Consider the following 24,951-nt stretch of genomic DNA (forward strand, 5'->3'; position numbering starts at 1 on the left):
TACCAAACAGGGACTTGAACCTGGGACCTCCAAACTCAAGAAATAAATACAAAATAGTCACTCAAACCTGGGACCTCCAAACTCAAGAAATAGATACCAAACAGTCACTCAAACCTAGGACCTCCAAACTCAAGAAATAAATACCAAACAGGGACTTGAACCTGGGACCTCCAAACTCAAGAAATGAACACAAAACAGGGACTTGAACCTGGGACCTCCAAACTCAAGAAATGAACACAAAACATGGACTTGAACATGGAACCTCTAAACTCAAGAAATAAATACCAAACAGGGACTCGAACCTTGGACCTCCAAACTCAAGAAATAAATACAAAACAGTCACTCAAACCTGGGACCTCCAAACTACAGAAATAAATACCAAACAGGGACTCGAACCTTAGACCTCAAACTCAAGAAATAAATACAAAACAGGGATGTGAACCTGGGACCTCCAAACTCAAGAAATAAATACCAAACAGGGACTCGAACCTTGGACCTCCAAACTCAAGAAATAAATACAAAACAGGGATTTGAACCTGGGACCTCAAAATTCAAGAAATAAATACAAAACAGGGATTTGAACCTGGGACTTCCAAACTCAAGAAATAGATACCAAACAGGGACTCGAACCTTGGACCTCCAAACTCAAGAAATAAATACAAAACAGGGATTTGAACCTGGGACCTCAAAATTCAAGAAATAAATACAAAACAGGGATTTGAACCTGGGACTTCCAAACTCAAGAAATAGATACCAAACAGGGACTCGAACCTTGGACCTCCAAACTCAAGAAATAAATACAAAACAGGGACTTGAACCTGGGACCTCCAAACTCAAGAAATAAATACAAAACAGTCACTCAAACCTGGGACCTCCAAACTCAAGAAATAAATACCAAACAGGGACTTGAACCTGGGACCTCCAAACTCAAGAAATAAATACAAAATAGTCACTCAAACCTGGGACCTCCAAACTCAAGAAATAAATACCAAACAGGGACTTGAACCTGGGACCTCCAAACTCAAGAAATAAATACAAAATAGTCACTCAAACCTGGGACCTCCAAACTCAAGAAATAGATACCAAACAGTCACTCAAACCTAGGACCTCCAAACTCAAGAAATAAATACCAAACAGGGACTTGAACCTGGGACCTCCAAACTCAAGAAATGAACACAAAACAGGGACTTGAACCTGGGACCTCCAAACTCAAGAAATGAACACAAAACATGGACTTGAACATGGAACCTCTAAACTCAAGAAATAAATACCAAACAGTGACACTAACCTGGGACCTCCAAACTAAAAAAAATAAAAAATTAGTCGATAAACATTTTCATTGTCAATCTGATAAAAAACATCATTTATATAAAATTAACTTTTTCTACCCTGATAGCCAGTAAAAACTGTAAATACATTCTAACTTAGAAAAGTAGTATCAATATTGAATACTAGTAGTATCAATATTGAATACTGAATACATTTACTGTGTGAAAACTATTCTATTTTATTTGCATTAATCAACATTCAAAATCTTAAATGACATCTGTTAAAATATTCATTAAAATAGTTAAACACTTGAGTGATTTGTTAAATCACCCATTTGGAAAATACAATATGTTCCAGAAAGTCTGTTAGAAATCTTGACTATCATTGTTTTGAGTGACTAATTAAAGCACTGTACAATATGTTTAATCCATCATCTACTTTGATAGTTTATTCAAGACCACATCACAATTCTGATCAATTCTAATTGATTTTTTTCCATATTGATCAACATGCATGCTGGCATGGACAAACATCTACATGAAAGAGATTAATGATCAAGCTAGGGAAAAAAATCTGGTTCTCTTGAATGTTTGTATTGTAATGACGTCTCAGAGTCTGTGGGGACTCTGTAAAATTTGATATTTATTTTCCCACAAATGAATCCATCAAGATTTCGGTAATTAGTTTGATTTTTTTTTTTTATTTTCACAGAAAAAAACCATAGTCATTATTACAAATCCTAATTGTTATAGTTCCTATAGATTCAGCAGCCCCAGGTTGATATAGATTTGTCATTGAACAGGTGTTTTTGTCAATGATTCCATCTGATTATCAATGTAATATATAATATACCTATCTGGATAGTACTGTCCATTTGCATGCAGATGCTTGTCAATATTTATAAAGAGTCAATACCAGGGACTACTGTGTTGGATCAATATCTGTAGATCGGTAACAAGCTGTATGCACGGAAGCAAGCAACAATCAATATTCTCGCATCATTGACAGTCGGTGTTCATAAGGTGGAAGGAGATCAATACTCTCCAACCATTGATAAGAACTGCAGTAGCCTCTAACCCCTTTCCAAAGTGAGTGGAATCTGCCCATTGACAGCCAGGAATCGAGTGGTTTGGTCCGCCTGGAAGCACATGTATGGCTGTTTAATGCCTAATTCAACGTCAGCAAACTCAGAGACCGGAACCAGTTGTTAGAGTGTGCTAACGGAGAGTGGTTGTTGTGAAAAACCTTGGAGGGAAACAGTCTTGTGCTATTTATACAGAACTAGGATATATATATATATATATCTATATATTTCGGTTGTCTTCATTGGTTTGGGATCCGAAGCTTTGACGGTAAGCGTTGTTTTTCAATAGTAAATGTAGAATCTAAAAGCGTCCAGTGTGTGTATAAGAATTCATAATATTGATATTTGCTCAGGCAATATATGGCATTAGTGTAAAATTAGAATGCTAATGTGTAATGTAAAATTGATGGGGCTGATTCATATGAACAAGACATGTTTACAATCAATTCTGTGTTTTGGAGATGAATATATGTAGAGTATCTGGACTAGGACAATCAATATTGGTAAGTTAGCTTGTTAGAGCATCAGCCCAGAGTTTAAATGTCCAAGGCTGGAGTCCAGGTACCAGTTTTATCAGCAGTCCTCAACTTAAGGGAGTTCCTTAACCTCAAAATTTTCATGGGAAAACATTACAAAATTGACAGAAAATCTTAGTTAAGGAACCGTCTTTAAATTCGGCAATGCTTTCCTATTGGAAATTTTCTGTTAAGAAATTCTGATGAAACTGGTCACTGGCCTGGTTATTGCATTTTCTTTTTTACTGTTTCCTACCATAGCTATGCGAATAAGCCCATGCCTGGTAATAAGTATATGTCTGGTAATAAGCCAATGTGTGGTAATAAGTCCATAACTAGTAATAAGCCCATGTGTGGTAATAAGCCTATACCTGGTAATAAGCCCATGTGTGGTAATAAGCCCATGTGTGGTAATAAGCCTATACCTGGTAATAAGCCCATGTGTGGTAATAAGCCCATGTCTGGTAATAAGCCTATACCTGGTAATAAGCCCATGTCTGGTAATAATCCCATGTGTGGTAATAAGCCTATACCTGGTAATAAGCCCATGTCTGGTAATAAGCCCATGTGTGGTAATAATCCCATGTGTGGTAATAATCCCATGTGTGGTAATAAGCCCATGTGTGGTAATAATCCCATGTGTGGTAATAAGCCTATACCTGGTAATAAGCCCATGTCTGGTAATAAGCCTATACCTGGTAATAAGCCAATGTCTGGTAATAAGCCCATGTGTGGTAATAAGCCCATGTCTGGTAATAAGCCCATGTCTGGTAATAAGCCCATGTCTGGTAATAAACCCATGTCTGGTAATAAGCCCATGTGTGGTAATAATCCCATGTGTGGTAATAAGCCTATACCTAGTAATAAGCCCATGTCTGGTAATAAGCCCATGTGTAGTAATAAGCCCATGTGTGGTAATAAGCCTATACCTGGTAATAAGCCAATGTCTGGTAATAAGCCCATGTGTGGTATAATAAGTCCATGCCTGGTGATAAGCCTATGTCTGGTAATAAGCCCATGTATGGTAATAAGCCTATGTGTGGTAAAAAAAAACCATGTGTGGTAATAAGCATATGTGTGGTAAAGAATCCATGTGTAGTAATAAGCCCATGTGTGGTAATAAGCCTATACCTGGTAATAAGCCAATGTCTGGTAATAAGCCCATGCCTGGTAATAAGCCCATGTGTGGTAATAAGCCAATGTGGTAATAAGCCCATGTGTGGTAATAAGCCCATGTGTGGTATAATAAGACCATGTATGGTAATAAGCCAATATCTGGTAATAAGCCCATGTATGGTAACAAGTCCATGTTTGGTAATAAGCCTATATACCTGATAATAAGTCCATGCTTGGTAATAAGCCTATGCCTAGTAATAAGACCATGTCTGATAATAAGACGTAGTAATGGCAAAAATACCCTGGCTGTGCTGGGCCTCGAATGGGCAAATTAAGTCTCTCCGATCAGACATTCTTATAACTCTATGCTAAAGACAATTAATGTCCCCCTAGCCTGAGCTAGTTCTGTACGGTTACCCTCAATCACCTTGAAATGTCACAAGCATTTGTAATTTGCATAATTTTTTCTTGGTTGTTATAATGCTGTGATATTTTAAACACTTTTTTATATCTTTTTAATCAGAGACTTAAATAACATCATTATATAACGATTGAGGTCTCCTGTTTAATCAACTGAAAGACTTATAAACTGCCAGCCATCTCTCCTTGGACACAATCTGAGGCTTGGCACGAAGATTGAGAATATTAAGTGTTTGATAACATGTAAGTACTCTTATTGTATTTCAGTAGTATCAGTGTGGGAATGACGGGTAATGATGAATTGCTGCCATATTTATCCCTAATTTGCATACTCTACATTTACTGGGGAGGGGGTAAACTTTACTATAGTTTATATAGGGAAATCACATTTTTGACTATGATTTGTTGGATTTGTATTGGAATTCATTCTAACTTGCTTAACATTATCAACATGGGATGACAGTTTGATGGTATGCACATGTTGGCCCTAAGTAAATATTTACCCCCAGGGACTGATGGGTGGGGCCTAAAGGGTCAATTTAATTAACTGAAATATTTCAAATCTCAGGTGACTGTTAAGACCCATGGGCCTCTTGTTAGTCTGCTGCACTTGAAACCACTGGGGGGCTATAGGTTTCATCTCCGTCCGTCTTGTAAGTATGTACGTAACGCCAAAGATTGTCAGTGCTCCAGCGACTTCATTCCTTGAAGGATTTTGCTCAGTCTTCATCCAATGATAAAGGACCATAATATCTCAGACAAATTTGCAGGGATTTTTGGTCAAGGCCAAGGTCATTGTTACTATTTTTAGACCGGTAAGGGACATGTATTGCTTTAGTTGCTCTGGAATAGAGTCCTTGATTATATAATCAGAAGACTGATGATTTCATATGGATGATGAAGTCGGGTAAAGTAAGAGCAGCCATTGTATGATATACTAACATGATTTCTTTTACCACAAGTTCATGTGAGATTTGTCTCCCATTTGATACTTGGTCGGAAATGTTTTCCTTTGATATTTACGATTGGGGATCAGATGGTATTATAAAATGGCACTATCTATATTAAACAATGAAAGCTATTGAAGGTTGTTAGAATTCTATTCATATTGCTGTTCATATATGTTATTAAAAATTCTGCAGGAAACCACTGAGCTTTTAATTTGTCATATTAGCTGGGATTGTCAGAAAATTGCAAACAGGTATGGAATTTGATTGTAATATGTGTTCTCCGGCCATAAGGAATACACGAGTCCGGCCATACATTGACTATTCCTGAAGGTTTATCTGCAGATAAATCGTTAAAAAACTTTGACATTACTGAAAATATTTTTAAATTTTTTTTTTCCCTTTTCTTCATTTTTTTGTATGTGTTTCTTCAGCAAACTGAAGTTTAGCTTGTTAAAAGAATATTTTAGTTTATGTTAAATTTACCCCATTTGGCCCCACCCCTCAGGCCCCAGGCGGAGGGGGTTAGGTACCATATCATTCACACTTGTTTGGACCTTCAATGATGGAAGGTTTCTGCCAAAATTCATTGAAATTGATTCAGGGGTTTCTGAAAATAAAAAATGTTAATTTGTTTACAAGCATACAACAAAGGACAGTGAATGTGCAATACACTAAAACAGACAAAATGGCAATTAGAATAAGTCACTTAAGACATCGGTGACCTAAAGGTGTCCTGGGTATAGAGATCAGACCACACACCTTGGATCTTCACCTGAAATCCAACTATTATGTATGTCAACAATAGTAATAAACTTATATCTAATAAAAAATCTATAAATTGTGGTTTATTTTGTGATTGAGGACAAGATAATTGAATAGCTCTTCAATGAATAAATTGATTGAAAGTTTCAAAAATTTATTACTGGTACTACAAAAACTAAAAAAGCTCATAAATTTATCTTGATTTTAATATGGTATTAATCTATGTTTTTTACTGTGTATTATACATCATCGCCCTCTCTTGTACCTGATTTATTGGATCGATGGCAGACAATTCACATGTACAATTTATACACAGTCGAGATTCAGTAGTGGCGTTTATTGATGTAGTGAAATGTTCTATCGTTATGATTTAACTGTACTTACATTATACAGTATATATCAACCAGACAGAATTGCATTATTCAACAGGTACTTATTGATGTCTGTTATATGGTGAATTGATGGAAGGACATCTAGAGGTTAACATTACTGTGAAGCAAAACAAAATTTGTGGACAAAAAAATTGACAAATTAAGAAAATTATTATTTTTAGCTCACAGTGATGATGTCTAGGGGAGCTATTGCTATATGATATTCACTCACATGATATTTGACCAAGAAGTATATTGGAAAGAGTACATTAAAATTTCCTCATATCAATGACCTTGACCTATTTTCAAGATCAAAGGGTGAAAATAAAACCCTGCAAGTTTTAGAATGCCCAGAGGACTTATAATTTCTGACAGGTACCTAGGGCAGAGTGGTATAAAGTTTCCTCACATAAATGACATTGACTTATTTTCAAGGTCACATAGATGAATTAGTTAAAAATTCATTTGAGAATCTTCTCAAGACCCAGAGCACTCATCTCTGGCCAGTAAAGTTCTTGCGATGGCGGAAAATGAAATTTCAACTGACCTTGGACCTGCACCTGAGGTGCTCTAATATCTGACTGAGCTTTTGCGACCTCTGACGGACCAAATGCATGAACAAAGTGCAAAGCAGAGGCTAGATGTGGTTTAAAATATATCTCCCACCTGATTGTATCTCATACTGCTGCTATTGCTCAATCCCAGCTTTGACCATTCCTACTTGTTAGTCCACCTCCATTTATTTGGCTGACAAAATTGGCTGTTTATTATATATATAAATGAAAGACTTGAAAATGTTGAGTTTCAAGCATGAAAACCATTCATTTTGATACCTACTGATAAGAAAACATTTGGTCCTTGTGGTTGTGGTGGAGATAAAAAAAAACCTTTGCAAAATTTGAACAGAAATATTTTGTATTTCCAAACTTTCAAGTAACAAATCCATATAATGGAAATACATTGTACCAATTAGGCTAACAAAATGGAAAATCAAATTCAATTTGACTTGCATGACTATTTACAGAAGATGTCAGTTTTAGAACTAAGAAGGCAGTAATATTTCCGTGTCTGTTTTTAAAAAGTTTATATATGAACAACTCATTATCTGACATATTCGATAAATAATCCTTGTTAACTCCCTTGATCAAAGGCAAAATTTTAGGTGGAAATAAAACATCTACAGATATTTGTTTTGCAGTTATACGTCACCTTGACATTTCAGAAATAAAATTTAATTTGTTAAACTGTTTACTGTAACTGTGATGTATTGAAAACACAGTTGATGCCATTCTAACCTTGAGCTTGCTCGTGAAAAACCTCCCTGTTAGCACAGTGGCCTGTCTAAAATGATGGAATTCTTCAATTTGTTTGGCTTCACCAGTATGAACATGTGAATTTAAGAGCATGTTTAAATTTGCAATTTAAGCTGGTTTAAGCAATTAAATTTGGTCTCTTTTAAGGAAAATGTCAATATAGAACTTGAAATGTTTACATCTTTTTGTGTTTTTTTTCTCTCTTAATTTCTGAGTTATGTTGTGGTTTTAATGCTTGATGCCCTAGTGCATACATGTAATATAGTGTTAAGGATGAAGATGTGTTCTAGTTTGTATTATAAAAGACATTGGTTGGTACATTATAATGATAAACAGAGTCTCAGTCACTCAAGGAACTGCTATAACTCAGTCGGCCTTCATGACCATTGGGGAAAGGATCTTGGGTGCATGCATGGTTTGATGACCTAACCCGTGTAGGTTTGTGTTTCTCAGGAAGCTTAGAAACGGCCCAGTCTGTGTTGTCATGGTTGCATTCTTGAGCAAGACACTAATTGCTCTGGCTGGCATGCAACATGTCTCTTGTATATTGTTCAGTGAGGTAGCCACCAGCTACTACACTGAGATCCACCTCAAAATGACCCTGGCTGTTTACGGGGTGATAAACCCAACAAACAAACAAACAAACAAACAAACTCAGGTGATGGAACACCATTCTTTGCATCCATTGGTTGAACTTTGGATTAATTGTCTTGATTTATGTTTGATTCCTGTCTGCCATCCGATAAATTTGTAATTTTAATTACCGTGTTTCTTCTTATTGGCCCCCAAAGAAATCCTATGGGCAATGTTATTGAGAGTCTTGGTTATTAGGAAATCTCATGGAAATGGAAGTAGTGTAAAAAGAGCAGGTCGGTATGGCATGGTAATAAATCCTAAAAACTATTTCTGTCAGAGAGCATGATGGATATACAGTGTACTCTATTTATTATCGATTATAAGATGTGACAAGGGAGAGTCGAAAAGAAATCTACCAACAGTTTTGATGACCATGAACAGACCTCGGTCGGAAACACACAGTATTGGCATCCCAGCTGTCTAATCAATATCTTGCCGTTTTTCTATAGATTTTAGTGTCAGCTATTTTAAGATATCTAAATTAGGTGTTTCTCTGGCCAGGGCCCGGTGATATCAAAATCTGCCTACACATGATCCCAAAATCAATGAGTTGACATATTGTTTGACCTGAATGAGAGGCTAAGATGGTAGGTAATTTATATTACCGTAAGGGAAAACTAATCCACAACTATATTGATGGAGTGTTTGGTAACAGTTTCATCGTTGGATGAGCATAATCGGGGTATTCATTTGACTCTTAACTTTAAGCTATTTCAGAAGCCAGATCGCCATTTCTTAGAAATCTGAAAAATCTTTAGCTATTTCAGAAGTCAGATCGCCATTTATTAGAAATCTGAAAAGTCTTTAGCTATTTCAGAAGTCAGATCGCCATTTATTAGAAATCTGAAAAGTCTTTAGCTATTTCAGAAGTCAGATCGCCATTTCTTAGAAATCTGAAAAATCTTTAGCTATTTCAGAAGTCAGATTGCCATTTCTTAGAAATCTGAAAAATCTTTAGCTATTTCAGAAGTCAGATCGCCATTTATTAGAAATCTGAAAAGTCTTTAGCTAATTCAGAAGTCAGATCGCCATTTATTAGAAATCTGAAAAGTCTTAAGCTATTTCAGAAGTCAGATCGCCATTTATTAGAAATCTGAAAAGTCTTTAGCTATTTCAGAAGTCAGATCGCCATTTATTAGAAATCTGAAAAGTCTTTAGCTATTTCAGAAGTCAGATCGCCATTTATTAGAAATCTGAAAAGTCTTTAGCTATTTCAGAAGTCAGATCGCCATTTCTTAGAAATCTGAAAAATCTTTAGCTATTTCAGAAGTCAGATTGCCATTTCTTAGAAATCTGAAAAATCTTTAGCTATTTCAGAAGTCAGATTGCCATTTCTTAGAAATCTGAAAAATCTTTAGCTATTTCAGAAGTCAGATCGCCATTTATTAGAAATCTGAAAAGTCTTTAGCTATTTCAGAAGTCAGATCGCCATTTATTAGAAATCTGAAAAGTCTTAAGCTATTTCAGAAGTCAGATCGCCATTTCTTAGAAATCTGAAAAGTCTTTAGCTATTTCAGAAGTCAGATCGCCATTTATTAGAAATCTGAAAAGTCTTTAGCTATTTCAGAAATCAGATCGCCATTTATTAGAAATCTGAAAAGTCTTTAGCTATTTCAGAAATCAGATCGCCATTTATTAGAAATCTGAAAAGTCTTTAGCTATTTCAGAAGTCAGATCGCCATTTATTAGAAATCTGAAAAGTCTTTAGCTATTTCAGAAGTCAGATCGCCATTTCTTAGAAATCTGAAAAATCTTTAGCTATTTCTGAAGTCAGATCGCCATTTATTAGAAATCTGAAAGTAAAAAAACATGTCAAATAGCCTCGTCTCTACAATCCTTAAGAGTCTGGTCTCATTTTGGGAATCAAAAACTCAAAGTCAACTGAAAGCCATGACAATGGATACTTTTTTTGTTACTGATAGCACAATAAAGAGATGGTAATTTCTTAGTAGAAAAAAACCCAAACAATACGTGGATATGAACATGAAGATTTAATAAAAAGAGAAATTGAAAAATTTGCTTAAGCAGGTACCAGTTTCATCAATGTTCCATAAATTAAGGGAATCCCTTGACTTAAATTTTCCATAAGAAACCATAATATCATTGGTTTAATAAGGAAAATATCTTTATTAAGAAACCCTCGATAAGTTTTCCTATGGAAAATTTCAAGTTAAGGAATTTGCTCAAGTTGTGGAATGTTGATGAAACTGGTGCCTAGCTGGGATTGAAACCTCTTATTGAAAAGTTGTGATATTCATTGTACAGTCGAATCTGTGTTAAGGGATCAATCAAGGGAAGTTCAAAAATGGTCTCTAAATGGAGAGTGGTCTCTTAATAGAGATTGTATGTTAGATTGAATAAATGTTCATAAGCTTTTTATTAATTTTATAAATTGGCAATAATGATTAATGATACATATGAAAAATAAACCATCATTTTCTCATGCAAATCTTCACCTCCTCTCCCGTCCTTTTTCACGAAAAGAAAAACTACATTGGTGTTATCAAGGCAAAAATGGTAATGGAAGGCATTTCGGAGACTTCTGTTCACTTATTGGAGAGTTATTATATTGTTATCACAGGAATAAAAAAATTGCGGTCGTTGGTCGCGTAAACAGAGGTTCGCTTAACAGAGTTAGAATATATTGCAAAAAACGCTCGGGAGGAATTGAAATGGTCGCTTAGAACAGAGGGTCGCTAAATAGAGTTAAAATATATAGCGAAAATGCTCAGGAGGAATTGAAATTGTCGCTTAGAACAGAGGGTTGCTTAATAGAGATGGTCATTTGGACCGATTCGACTGTATTTATTATCTTTTATCAACCTTACAGAAATGTTCCAAATCCCTAAAATGGCCTGCTGCCGCTTGTAACCGTATGAATATAGAGAAGAAAGCATTTAAAAGGGGACTATTTTTTGTTACATTAAAGCCTGTATTCAGTAAAATATGGTGGATTACTTTTGCCTGTAAATGACAGATGTATATTTCTTACCTACACATTGTGTTTCGGCACAATGATGCCTCAATCTGTTGACCCATTTCATACCAAGTTTGTTACCATTGTTATATAGACAAATGTCAACTGATTGAGTACTGCCTGTTCTGTATCAGTGTGACGGGTTTTCTGTAGAGGGTAAAGTATCGGAGATCAGTCAGAGGTCACGTCAGATATCGGTGATGAATACTACATTTATATATTAACAGTATTTGTCTGACCTTTTAACAATGAGACCTAATTGGGAAGACGTAATATACCTTAGGTGTGAATTGGGTCTATTAATGAGGTGATAGAAACAATGTTGTATATGTCTTTGTCTCTGTATACCCAATTCTACATTACTATAGAGGTCACAGATGTTAATGAATTCGCTGTCAGCGATTGGTAGAATTATGGGAGTGAATATTTAAGATATAGATATAAAAAAAAAATATAAAAATTCAAAATTAGATATATGAACGCATTCTTTTAAGGAAGAGACACAACTAGCATTTACATATGAATCTAATAAAAGATTTAATTTCAATTCAAATGTTTATAGCACAATTCTAACTACATAAGTAATTTCAAGGCAATATATATATATATAAACATACATAAAGCTTCAACAATATAAATAGTATTAGATTATACTGGATGATGCAAGCCCGCTCTCCAAAGTTTAAATGACTGTTTTTATAAGTTTAAAGACAAATTCCTGCATTATCTCAGAGTTATTAGCCGATAAAATGAAAATGATATTGTCATCTTCTGACATATCTAATTTTGTTTTATCGTGATACATTTCTTTATCTTCATCATATAAAGGTCATTTATAGAAAAAGTGGATTTCACTTTAGATAACATTACAATCTTTACATACCTACTACAGGTATATGTTTCCAGTTGCATAAAAAGCAAATATAACTAGAGTGAAAAAGAGGGACAGTTTCTTTTCTTTAAAAAAAAGTGATAGATGACTGACCGATAAACACAGCAGCAATGTACTGAGTCAGCAATCAAAATACAGCATTAAAACCGCATCTACGACAATTTGTCCTTCTAGCACTCTTCTCGTAATCAAAATTGTGTGGATGTTATTTTCGATAGATTTTCATTCTAGGCAGCTTCATGTATTTGCTTATAAAAAAACAGTTATGTTTTTAATGCAAAATGTGTTAACCGATTTTTGTATTTATTGCATTATAGTGTTGTTTATAAGTTACTTATGAAATCTGCATTTTCAATTTTTCCAATCAGTACAAGGCCAAAAAAAGATAGATATTTGTTTCTTGTTAATGTACTGAATCTATGTTATTGTGCCAATCCTGAATTTTTTTAGATAAGATTTTTTTTTATGAAAGAACATGTACTGTTGAAGTCCTGGTGTAACCTTTCTTTGAGTAACTCTTATCAAAATATTTCGAAAAAAAAAAAATTACTGGTATAACCCTAAATTTATTCACCTTCATTTAACAGCTAATACATTGACATGCTTCTCTTTGGCCTAATCCAATCCATTTTTACAGACATGAAACAGGGAAAAAATTTGATTTAGCCTAATTGAAAGGAAACCTGGATCATTGCATTGGGTATTCCTTTTATTGCAGTACATGTAAATCGTTAATTCTGAGAAATTTCCTGGTATAAACATGTACACCAGTTAGATATAATCAGGGGCTATTCCAATAAACCATTCCTGTGATCGGCACAGACAAACATTATTTGAATAATTAATTACTGGGAATTCTAATCAATATAGATGCCTTGCCATGTTAGGATTAATATGCCACACTTGTATTAGTAATCGTATATATGACATAAATCGGGAATGATATTTCGTTATCGAGGGATATGAAACTTATAGGACTATACATACAGGGTATATTGATGTTGTTTGTAACATGCGTCTGGTTAATCTAGGCATTTGTGTCTGATACAGGGATTGATTCATTTGGATGTTTGTAATCAGTGTCAGGTAGCTGTTTGTAATGTAAATCAGTTATCAGTGTCAGATAGCTGTTTGTAATGTAAATCATTACGTTGTTTGTAATCCTGGAAAGTTCTTGACACATGGGACTCATGACACAGATAATCCGGATCATTAGGTTCATTTACACAATTTGCTATAATTTGTGCATGTGTGGTTAAAATATTGAAAAAGACATGTAAGGAGGATAGAAACTGTCTGTCAAGAGCTGATATAGTTTGATTTAGTTCCTATTCACACATTTCTGACATCAAGCTCTATACATGTATATATACCTGATTAAATTTCTGTGGTCATTGATTAAAGGTAACAAATAACCACTTTTGAAAAAAAAAAAATCATGTAATATTTCATTTGGTAATGATAGAGTATACGTATGTGAGGCTCTCCACCTCCACATTTAGTGATGAGGGAGTATATGTATGTGAGGCTCCCCACCTCCACATTTAGTGATGAGTGAGTATATGTATGTCAGGCTCCCCACCTCCACATTTAGTGATGAGTGAGTATATATATGTGAGGCTCTCCACCTCCACATTTATAGTGATGAGGAGTTTATATATGTGAGGCTCCCCACCTCCACATTAAGTGATGAGGGAGTATATGTATATGAGGCTCCCCACCTCCACATTTAGTGATGAGTGAGTATATGTATGTGAGGCTCCCCACCTCCACATTTAGTGATGAGGAGTATATATATGTGAGGCTCTCCACCTCCACATTTAGTGATGAGGGAGTATATGTATGTGAGGCTCCCCACCTCCACATTTAGTGATGAGTGAGTATATGTATGTGAGGCTCTCCACCTCCACATTTAGTGATGAGTGAGTATATGTATGTGAGGCTCCCCACCTCCACATTTAGTGATGAGTGAGTATACGTATGTGAGGCTCCCCACCTCCACATTTAGTGATGAGGGAGTATATGTATGTGAGGCTCCCCATCTCCACATTTAGTGATGAGTGAGTATACGTATGTGAGGCTCTCCACCTCCACATTTAGTGATGAGTGAGTATATGTATATGAGGCTCCCCGCCTCCACATTTAGTGATGAGTGAGTATATGTATGTCAGGCTCCCCACCTCCACATTTAGTGATGAGTGAGTATATGTATATGAGGCTCTCCACCTCCACATTTAGTGATGAGTGAGTATATGTATGTGAGGCTCCCCACCTCCACATTTAGTGATGAGTGAGTATATGTATATGAGGCTCCCCACCTCCACATTTAGTGATGAGTGAGTATATGTATGTGAGGCTCCCCACCTCCACATTTAGTGATGAGTGAGTATATGTATGTGAGGCTCCCCACCTCCACATTTAGTGATGAGTGAGTATATGTATGTGAGGCTCCCCACCTCCACATTTAGTGATGAGTGAGTATATGTATATGAGGCTCTCCACCTCCACATTTAGTGATGAGTGAGTATATGTATATGAGGCTCTCCACCTCCACATTTAGTGATGAGTGAGTATATGTATGTGAGGCTCTCCACCTCCACATTTAGTGATGAGTGAGTATATGTATGTGAGGCTCCCCACCTCCACATTTAGTGATGAGTGAGTATATGTATGTGAGGCTCTCCACCTCCACATTTAGTGATGAGTGAGTATATGTATGTGAGGCTCCCCACCTCCACATTTAGTGATGAGGGAGTATATGTATGTGAGGCTCCCCACCTCCACATTTAGTGATGAGTGAGTATACGTATGTGAGGCTCCCCACCTCCACATTTAGTGATGAGTGAGTATATGTATGTGAGGCTCCCCACCTCCACATTTAGTGATGAGTGAGTATATGTATGTGAGGCTCCCCACCTCCACATTTAGTGATGAGTGAGTATATGTATGTGAGGCTCTCCACCTCCACATTTAGTGATGAGTGAGTATATGTATGTGAGGCTCCCCACCTCCACATTTAGTGATGAGGAGTATATGTATGTGAGGCTCCCCACCTCCACATTTAGTGATGAGTGAGTATATGTATGTGAGGCTCCCCACCTCCACATTTAGTGATGAGTGAGTATATATATGTGAGGCTCCCCACCTCCACATTTAGTGATGAGGAGTATATATATGTGAGGCTCCCCACCTCCACATTTAGTGATGAGGGAGTATATGTATATGAGGCTCCCCACCTCCACATTTAGTGATGAGGAGTATATATATATGAGGCTCCCGCCTCCACATTTAGTGATGAGGAGTATATGTATATGAGGCTCCCCACCTCCACATTTAGTGATGAGGAGTATATGTATGTGAGGCTCCCCACCTCCACATTTAGTGATGAGTGAGTATACGTATATGAGGCTCCCCACCTCCACATTTAGTGATGAGGAGTAAAAATGTATATGTATATGAGGCTCCCCACCTCCACATTTAGTGATGAGGGAGTATATGTATGTGAGGCTCCCCACCTCCACATTTAGTGATGAGGAGTATATGTATGTGAGGCTCCCCACCTCCACATTTAGTGATGAGGGAGTATATGTATGTGAGGCTCCCCACCTCCACATTTAGTGATGAGTGAGTATATATATGTGAGGCTCCCCACCTCCATATTTAGTGATGAGGGAGTATATGTATATGAGGCTCCCTACCTCCACATTTGGTGATGAGTGAATATATATATGTGAGGCTCCCCGCCTCCACATTTAGTGATGAGGGAGTATATGTATGTGAGGCTCCCCGCCTCCACATTTAGTGATGAGGGAGTATATGTATATGAGGCTCCCCACCTCCACATTTATAGTGATGAGGGAGTATATGTATGTGAGGCTCCCCGCCTCCACATTTAGTGATGAGTGAGTATATGTATGTGAGGCTCCCCACCTCCACATTTAGTGATGAGGGAGTATATGTATGTGAGGCTCCCCGCCTCCACATTTAGTGATGAGGGAGTATATGTATGTGAGGCTCCCCGCCTCCACATTTAGTGATGAGGGAATATATGTATATGAGGCTCCCCACCTCCACATTTAGTGATGAGGAGTATATGTATGTGAGGCTCCCCACCTCCACATTTATAGTGATGAGGGAGTATATGTATGTGAGGCTCCCCGCCTCCACATTTAGTGATGAGTGAGTATATATATGTGAGGCTCCCCACCTCCACATTTGGTGATGAGGAGTATATGTATGTGAGGCTCCCCGCCTCCACATTTAGTGATGAGTGAGTATATGTATGTGAGGCTCCCCACCTCCACATTTATAGTGATGAGGGAGTATATGTATGTGAGGCTCCCCGCCTCCACATTTAGTGATGAGTGAGTATATGTATGTGAGGCTCCCCACCTCCACATTTAGTGATGAGTGAGTATATATATGTGAGGCTCCCCACCTCCACATTTAGTGATGAGGGAGTATATGTATGTGAGGCTCTCCACCTCCACATTTAGTGATGAGTGAGTATATGTATGTGAGGCTCCCCACCTCCACATTTAGTGATGAGGGAGTATATGTATGTGAGGCTCTCCACCTCCACATTTAGTGATGAGTGAGTATATGTATGTGAGGGGCTCTCCACCTCCACATTTAGTGATGAGGGAGTATATATATGTGAGGCTCTCCACCTCCACATTTAGTGATGAGGGAGTATATATGTGAGGCTCCCCGCCTCCACATTTAGTGATGAGTGAGTATATGTATGTGAGGCTCCCCACCTCCACATTAAGTGATGAGGGAGTATATGTATGTGAGGCTCCCCACCTCCACATTTAGTGATGAGTGAGTATATGTATATGAGGCTCCCCACCTCCACATTTAGTGATGAGGGAGTATATGTATGTGAGGCTCTCCACCTCCACATTTAGTGATGAGTGAGTATATGTATGTGAGGCTCTCCACCTCCACATTTAGTGATGAGTGAGTATATGTATGTGAGGCTCTCCACCTCCACATTTAGTGATGAGTGAGTATATATATATGAGGCTCCCCACCTCCACATTTAGTGATGAGTGAGTATATATATATGAGGCTCCCCACCTCCACATTTAGTGATGAGGGAGTATATGTATGTGAGGCTCCCCACCTCCACATTTAGTGATGAGGGAGTATATGTATGTGAGGCTCCCCACCCCCAAATTTTATTTGTACACTTTGATAGTCTGTAATAGGCCTATGGCAGGTAATTAGATTGTGTATTTGACCTTGGTATTACAGTATAGATGTCCAGACACAAGGCCCCAGGAAATCTTTCCATGCTATTAAGTCCTCTTCAATATTATGCTTCAGCAGACATTGACTCGCAGTAAAAAATGTTAATAACGGACACCCCGTCATCGGGGATACCCTGGGGGACCTCAGAAATTGATTTGTTATGGCAGAACAGGTCAGTTCTTGCCAGGGTCACATGACCCCAATGTTCAGATCATGACTGTCTTGGTAATGCAATATAACATTATATGATTTGAAAAAGAGGGAAGAGTAAGATCTTTTGATAAAGATGGTCAGCGGGTGTCTTGGAAATGCTGGGGTGGTAGCAAAAGCCAGCACTCTCCATACTTTCTTATGCTCTGCCTTTAGCAAATTTATTTGAGGTTTATATAATCGTTGTTTCGAAGTGTAAGAATTTGTTTTAAGTGAAGGATTATGGCTGAGATGTGTGAATTTGTTTGAAGTTGAGGAATTTGTTTGCAGTGATGGGATTTGTTTGATATGTATAAGAGTTTTGTTGATTTGTAGTTTGAGATTTGGATTTAGTTCCAGGTTTTGGAATTTGTGTGAGATTTAGGAATTAGTTAATGAGAGTTGATGGATATTTGATGGGTGGCTGAGAGTAGATGGATGTTTGATGGGTGGCTGTTAGTAGATGGATGTTTGATGGGTGGCTGTTAGTAGATGGATGTTTGATGGGTGGCTTAAAGTAGATGGATGTTTGATGGGTGGTTGAGAGTTGACAGATATTTGATGGGTGGTTGAGAGTTGACGGATACTTGATGGATAGTTGAGAGTTGAACATTTGGGGTGGTGGTGGTTGAGAGTTAATGGATATTTGATGGGTGGCTGAGAGTTAATGGATATTTGATGGGTGGCTGAGAGTTAATGGATATTTGATGGGTGGCTGAGAGTTTATGGATATTTGATGGGTGGTTGAGCGTTTATGGATATTTGATGGGTGGCTTAGAGTAGATGGATGTTTGACGGGTGGTTGAGAGTTGATGGATGTTTGATGGGTGGTTGAGAGTTGACAGATATTTAATGGGTGGTTGTGAGTTGACAGATATTTAATGGGTGATTGAGAGTTGACGGATATTTGATGGATAGTTGAGAGTTGATGAACATTTGGGGGTTGGTTGAGAGTTAATGGATATTTGATGGATGGCTTAGAGTAGATGGATGTTTGATGGGTGGTTGAGAGTTGATGGGTATTTGATGGATGGTGGAGATTTGATTTATACTTGATAGATGGAGTTGATGAACATTTGATGGGTGGTTGAGAGTTGATGAAGTTTTGATAGGTGGTTGAGAGGTGATGAATATTTGAGTGGTGGTTGAGAGCTGATGGACATTTGATAGATGGTTGAGAACTGATGGATATTTGATGGGTGGTTGAGAGTTTATGAATGTATGATGGATAGCCTAAGAGTTGATGCTTATTAATAATAAATGACCTTGGAGTTGGTAAACATTTTGCAGCATGTATTGCTGTGGTAATAAGGGAGAATTAGAGAAATATACCTGAGAATGATGTTGTCATTGACTGAAATATTGGTAAATTTGATTCCTGAAAGAGAATTTGATTAATTCTATATAACTCTATAACTGTCTCCAAATATCTGTAAAAAAAAAATAGTTATGCTTCAGGCAAAATATTTTGTTTTCCTTTTAAATGATATTAATAATAATAAAAAATAAATGCTGTATGGCAGTTTTGGATAAGATGATATTATTAATGTTCATTCCTTTGCCTTGGCACTGTGTCAGAGCTCAAAAACCAGCTCCAGATGCCACAAGTGTTTTCTCCCAAATCAATAAATACAGTACCAACCTTGTTGAACATTCTCAGACTTTCATATCGAGTCATGGACCCCATTGTCTCATTTGCCAATGTTGAGTGAATCAGTTCCATATCAATGGGTTGGTCGGATAACAGAATTTTACAATTTATACAGCTATGTATTGTCAAAGAGATATCCCTGAATATAAACAATTCTGATGGTGGGAAATGTTCTTGGTAAACAGATTTTGTCATTTTCATCACCCTCATCACTTTCATCACCCCCATGGCTTTCATCACCTCATCACTTTCATCACCCTCATCTCTTTCATCATCTCATCACTTTCATCACCCCCATCACTTTCATCACCTCATCACTTTCATCAACCCATCACTTTCATCACCTCATCACTTTCATCAACCCATTACTTTCATCACCTCATCACTTTCATCAACCCATCACCTTCATCAACCCATCACTTTCATCACCCTCATCACTTTCATCAACCCATCACTTTCATCACCCCATCACTTTCATCATTTTCATCACCCTCATCACATTCATCACCTCATCACTTTCATCACTTTCATCATCCCCATCACTTTCATCAACCCATCACTTTCATCACCCCAATCACTTTCATCACCCCCATCACTTTCATCACTTTCATTACTTTCATCAACCCATTACTTTCATCACCCCAATCACTTTCATCACCTCATCCCTTTCATCACTTTCATCACTTTCATCAACCAATCACTTTCATCACCCCATCACTTTCATCACTTTCATCACCCCCATCACTTTCATCACTTTCATCACCCCCATCACTTTCATCAGCCCATCACTTTCATCACTTTCATTACTTTCATCAACCCATCATTTTCATCACCCAATGGCTTTCATCACCTCATCACTTTCATCACTTTCATCAACCAATGGCTTTCATCAACCAATCACTTTCATCATCTCATCACTTTCATCACTTTCTTCACTTTCATCAACCTCATCCCTTTCATCACCCCATCACTTTCATCATCTCATCACTTTTATCACTTTCATCACCCTCGTCACTTTCATCAGCCCATCACTTTCATCACCCCCATCACTTTCATCACTTTCATCATCCCCATCATTTTCATCACCCTCATCACATTCATCACCTCATCACTTTCATCACTTTCATCATCCCCATCACTTTCATCAACCCATCACTTTCATCAACCCATCACTTTCATCACCCCCATCACTTTCATCATCCTCACCACTTTCATCATCCTCGTCACTTTCATCATCCTCATCACTTTCATAATCATCATTACTTTCATCACCCCAATCACTTTCATCACCTCATCACTCTCATCAACCGACAATTTTCATCAACCCATCACTTTCATCACCCCCATTGCTTTCATCATCCTCATCACTTTCATCAACCCATCACTTTCATCACCCCCATCACTTTCTTCATCATTATCACTGTCATCACCCACATCACTTTCATCACCTCATCGATTTCATCACCCCCATCACTTTCATCACCCAAACGGTCATATTTTGATGAAACAATTATGTATGCATTAAACATACTTGGGACAAGTTTGAATATGATATCTCTGTGATTAGTTAAGGTTAACACTGTGACCAAAAGTAGATTTACACCATGACAGTCATTATCATCACTCTAGCAATGATATTTACTGATACATTTTGATAAAACTTCACCGATTTGTTTTTCATTTGACATATACCGTATTTGACCTAATAAGGGCGCCCCTACCTTTTTTCAAGGAAATAAATCTTTGACTGAGTGTCAAAATGGTGTTCAAAAGTAATAATTCATGTGAAATAATTTGCTACTTTATGTGTTCAATTTTCTTCAGCAAATTAAGTAACTGGAACACATGTTTTCGCCACATTTTGTGTATTCCTACAGGCTACAGATGACATGTCAGTGCAAAGAGCACCCAAAACTAAACACACATACAAATAATAACTTACCATCTTTATTTGAAGATAAAGTAAAGACTTCATTCTTGTTGATAAATAACTTTTGTTCAGAACAGAAAGCTAGTAAAAGACATTGTAAATCAATTATTAGGTCAAAGAAAACGATGTCTGATATGATCTGGGAAATCACCTGTTTCTATAAATAGAACACAAAAGAGTTCCATTTGAACATAAATGGTGGAACACACGTTCTCTGGTCTAAAGATCAGCTGGCATGGTTTACAAGTTTACATGAGTATTCAAGTGATGTTTAAGCTTATAATATATGATAATGAATAGATATCTTCATCTGGAATATTTTGATGACTGAATATTTTACCGTTTCCACAACCTTGGGTATTCTGCTATAAGGTATAGTCTGTTTCATAAAACTTCAGAATGACTAATCTTAATAAGGGCGCCCCCACTGTCAATTACCCGTGCCCTGCACCCTTATTAGGTCAAATACGGTACCTTGGATAACTTTAAATATAAACATCATCTGAGCCAAATGTCAAAGTCAGTGTTACTAAAAATAGAATGTTGCAATCCCACCCTTTGATATTGTTCCATTGGTTTTGTTTACCCCGGTTTCCTTCCACATCAAGACCTCTCATGTGTTTCTATCTGGGCCAAAAAGCATGATTAATATAAGTTGATTTACCTTGTTTCGCAATTATTGTAAATTGAATAAAGTGTATCATTGTCATTTAGATATTAGATAGGATTACTTTTCCCAAAGAATGATTGACACCTTAAATAGTCTTCCGCAATCTGTTATTTCATGTCGTGTAATGTATTTGACTTCAAGAAAAATTAGACAAATACTGGAAAGATATTGAGTTGAAGTACAACCATACAGCATTTTATATATAGGATTATTATAATTATTAAGGGTCCTCGCACCACTATCTTTCATCACATAGCTATGCTATCACACAAACATTTTAGGTTCTTACATCCAGGCCTTCCATAATACCAACATCCAAAATATCATTCTTACACAATATAAATATTTATCACCTTGTTACATGTTTACCACAAAGTATTTCAAATTACATTTTTATTGATGTGGATATATACAGCAATGCCTGTACCCACCAATCCCCTGTTAAAGAATATTACCCATAATGCAATGTTGTAAGATTCTACATTACAGTATACCATAGATCAAAATGGGTTATTTATGTCTGAGGTATTAGTTAGCCTCCAACTTCTGTTTTATAATGAGGCGAGTCGAGACCTCCCTGGTAGAATGGATTGGGGATATCTGTCATGTCGAGACGTTTTTGTGGAGAAAGATGAAGTCACTACATACATTTCTACTCCATTATATTGTTGGACCAAACAGAAAATCAATGAGCGACCAAATCAGGAAACAATTTACTACCATATTGTCCTCAGGAATTTCTCATACCTATCAGATCTAAGGTTATAGGATCAGGCTTAGAGGCTAAGAAACCACTAACACCTCACCAGGCAGCATTCAAAGGAATCATTAAGTTTAACCTTTTCTTGAGAAAATGGAACACTTAGCACATTTAGACTTAGCACATTTAGAAACCATGATCAACCACTAAAATTTGTTCTGTGTTGAGAAGAACATTTAACTTTTTTTTGAATAAAAAGAAAAATAACAACTGAAATATTTAACAGATCCTTAATCAAATAGAGATAGAGGTCCTTTACATTTGCAGAAATGAAATTGAAACCTGTTCTTGAACATCTAGATGGAAGGTTTACAGATTTAGAAATGAGATTTAGGTATTAGGGATCATTGTTAGAAACTAAGAAATAAGATTAGAAAAGAGATTCAGAAACAAGGTTAGAGATTTAGAGACAAGGTTAGAGATTTAGAGACAAGGTTAGAGATTCAGAGATAAGGTTAGAGATTCAGAGACAAGGTTAGAGGTTTAGAGACAAGGTTAGAGATTCAGAGACAAGGTTAGAGATTCAGAGACAAGGTTAGAGATTTAGAGATAAGGTTAGATTTAGAGACAAGGTTAGAGATTTAGAGACAAGGTTAGAGATTTAGAGACAAGGTTGGAGATTTAGAGATAAGGTTAGATTTAGAGACAGGTGACAAGGTTAGAGATTTAGAGATAAGGTTAGATTTAGAGACAAGGTTAGAGATTTAGAGACAAGGTTAGAGATTTAGAGACAAGGTTAGAGATTTAGAAATAAGGTTAGAGATTTAGAGGTTAGAGATTTAGAGACAAGGTTAGAGATTTACATTCAATGTTTAGAGATTAAGAAACAAGCTTAGATATTAAGAAGATGGTTAGTAATTTAGAAACAAGATTAGAGATTTAAAATCAATGTTAAGAGATAAAGAACCATATTTAGAAATGAAGAAAAAAAGCTTGAGATTTAAAAATAAGAGAAGAAATTAAAAAGAAAGGTTAGAGATTTAGAAACATGGTTAGAGATTTACAATCAATTATTAGAGATTGAGAGGGAAAATTAATGTATTGAGAGACCAGGTTCAATGATTTGTGGAAAAAAATTGTCTCAGAGTACTTCTATGCAGAGGACTGAGTTTAAATGATGGAATCTGTCAAAATATCAATTTCATCGGAGTTTTTCCTGATTCCCAATCAAAATATAAAATGAACTCATGTGTGGTTGCTACATCTGTGTCTTTGCTGTAACAATCACTATAAAGGAAGTATTTCTTCAGAAATAAAAATATTGCTTACAAATATACCTACAGGACATTGAGATATTCAGATAGTTCAGCAATGCATAAATCAGCTCTCTCAAATCCTCAATAAAGTATTCATTGCATAAATTTTATATCTGTATGGTGTAAAATGTCTACAAGTACGATATCTTAGCAAGAATATAGGTGCGTTGTATCAATTTGCAGAGTTAAGAGACCGAGCGAACTCTTGAATTGGTTTTGATGGACTTCCATTTCTGTAACATTACAAGTATTAAATTGTCTGTAGAGCATTAGGCCCCTCTGGGATCTCTATAAATAAACTTGACATCAGAAATTAGCCTTTCGGATCTGTTGCTGTAAATTTTGTTGGTTTGTCTGACATTTGTCTGAGGACGTATACGTGTAATTAGCGACATTACGATGGTTTTAACGCCTTTCTTGGTAATGTCAGCGACGTAATTGTCAGGCATTCGTCTGAGTTTCAACACCTTGGCAAGGGATTGTGGACAGACAATACTTAAAATTAATCTGATTCAATAAAGCGTGATCTCAATCACGCCTGCAGATTTAGTAAATTGATTATAAATCCAGGGGCAGTATAGAAAAGCTTGGTCAACAGCAGTGTCTCAAACAACAGTGTCTCAAACAGCAGTGTCTCAAACAACAGTGTCTCAACATAGTTCAGGAGTGTAAATGTATCTTAGTGTAAAGTTAAAAAACTGTGTCGTATTGTAGTCTGGAGTAGTGAGTGTCTTATTGCAGTTCAGCGAAGTGTCTTATTGTGTTCCAGGGAAAATTATGGTAAAGGCAGTGCCTTATTTTAGTCGGGGAGAGTGTCTTTTGTAGTCCAGGATGTGTCTTATTGCAGTTCAGCGAAGTGTCTTATTGTGTTCCAGGGAAATGTTTTATTATGGTAAAGGCAGAGCCTTATTTTAGTCAGGGAGAGTGTCTTTTG

General features: G+C 36.8%; 1 protein-coding gene across 1 annotated transcript in view; it reads left to right on the forward strand.

Moving 5' to 3' along the window:
• The first annotated feature begins 2,352 nt into the window (after nt 1-2,352).
• LOC117330819 (synapsin-like) overlaps nt 2,353-24,951 on the forward strand; it is a 180,064-nt gene continuing 157,465 nt past the window's right edge. Inside the window, exon 1 of the mRNA XM_033889330.1 lies at nt 2,353-2,621. The gene's annotated coding sequence lies outside the window, so the exon portion shown is untranslated. The remainder of the gene's footprint in view (nt 2,622-24,951) is intronic.

This window comes from Pecten maximus, chromosome 7, assembly GCF_902652985.1.
Source record: "Pecten maximus chromosome 7, xPecMax1.1, whole genome shotgun sequence".
In the NCBI taxonomy this organism is placed as follows: Eukaryota; Metazoa; Mollusca; class Bivalvia; order Pectinida; family Pectinidae; genus Pecten; species Pecten maximus.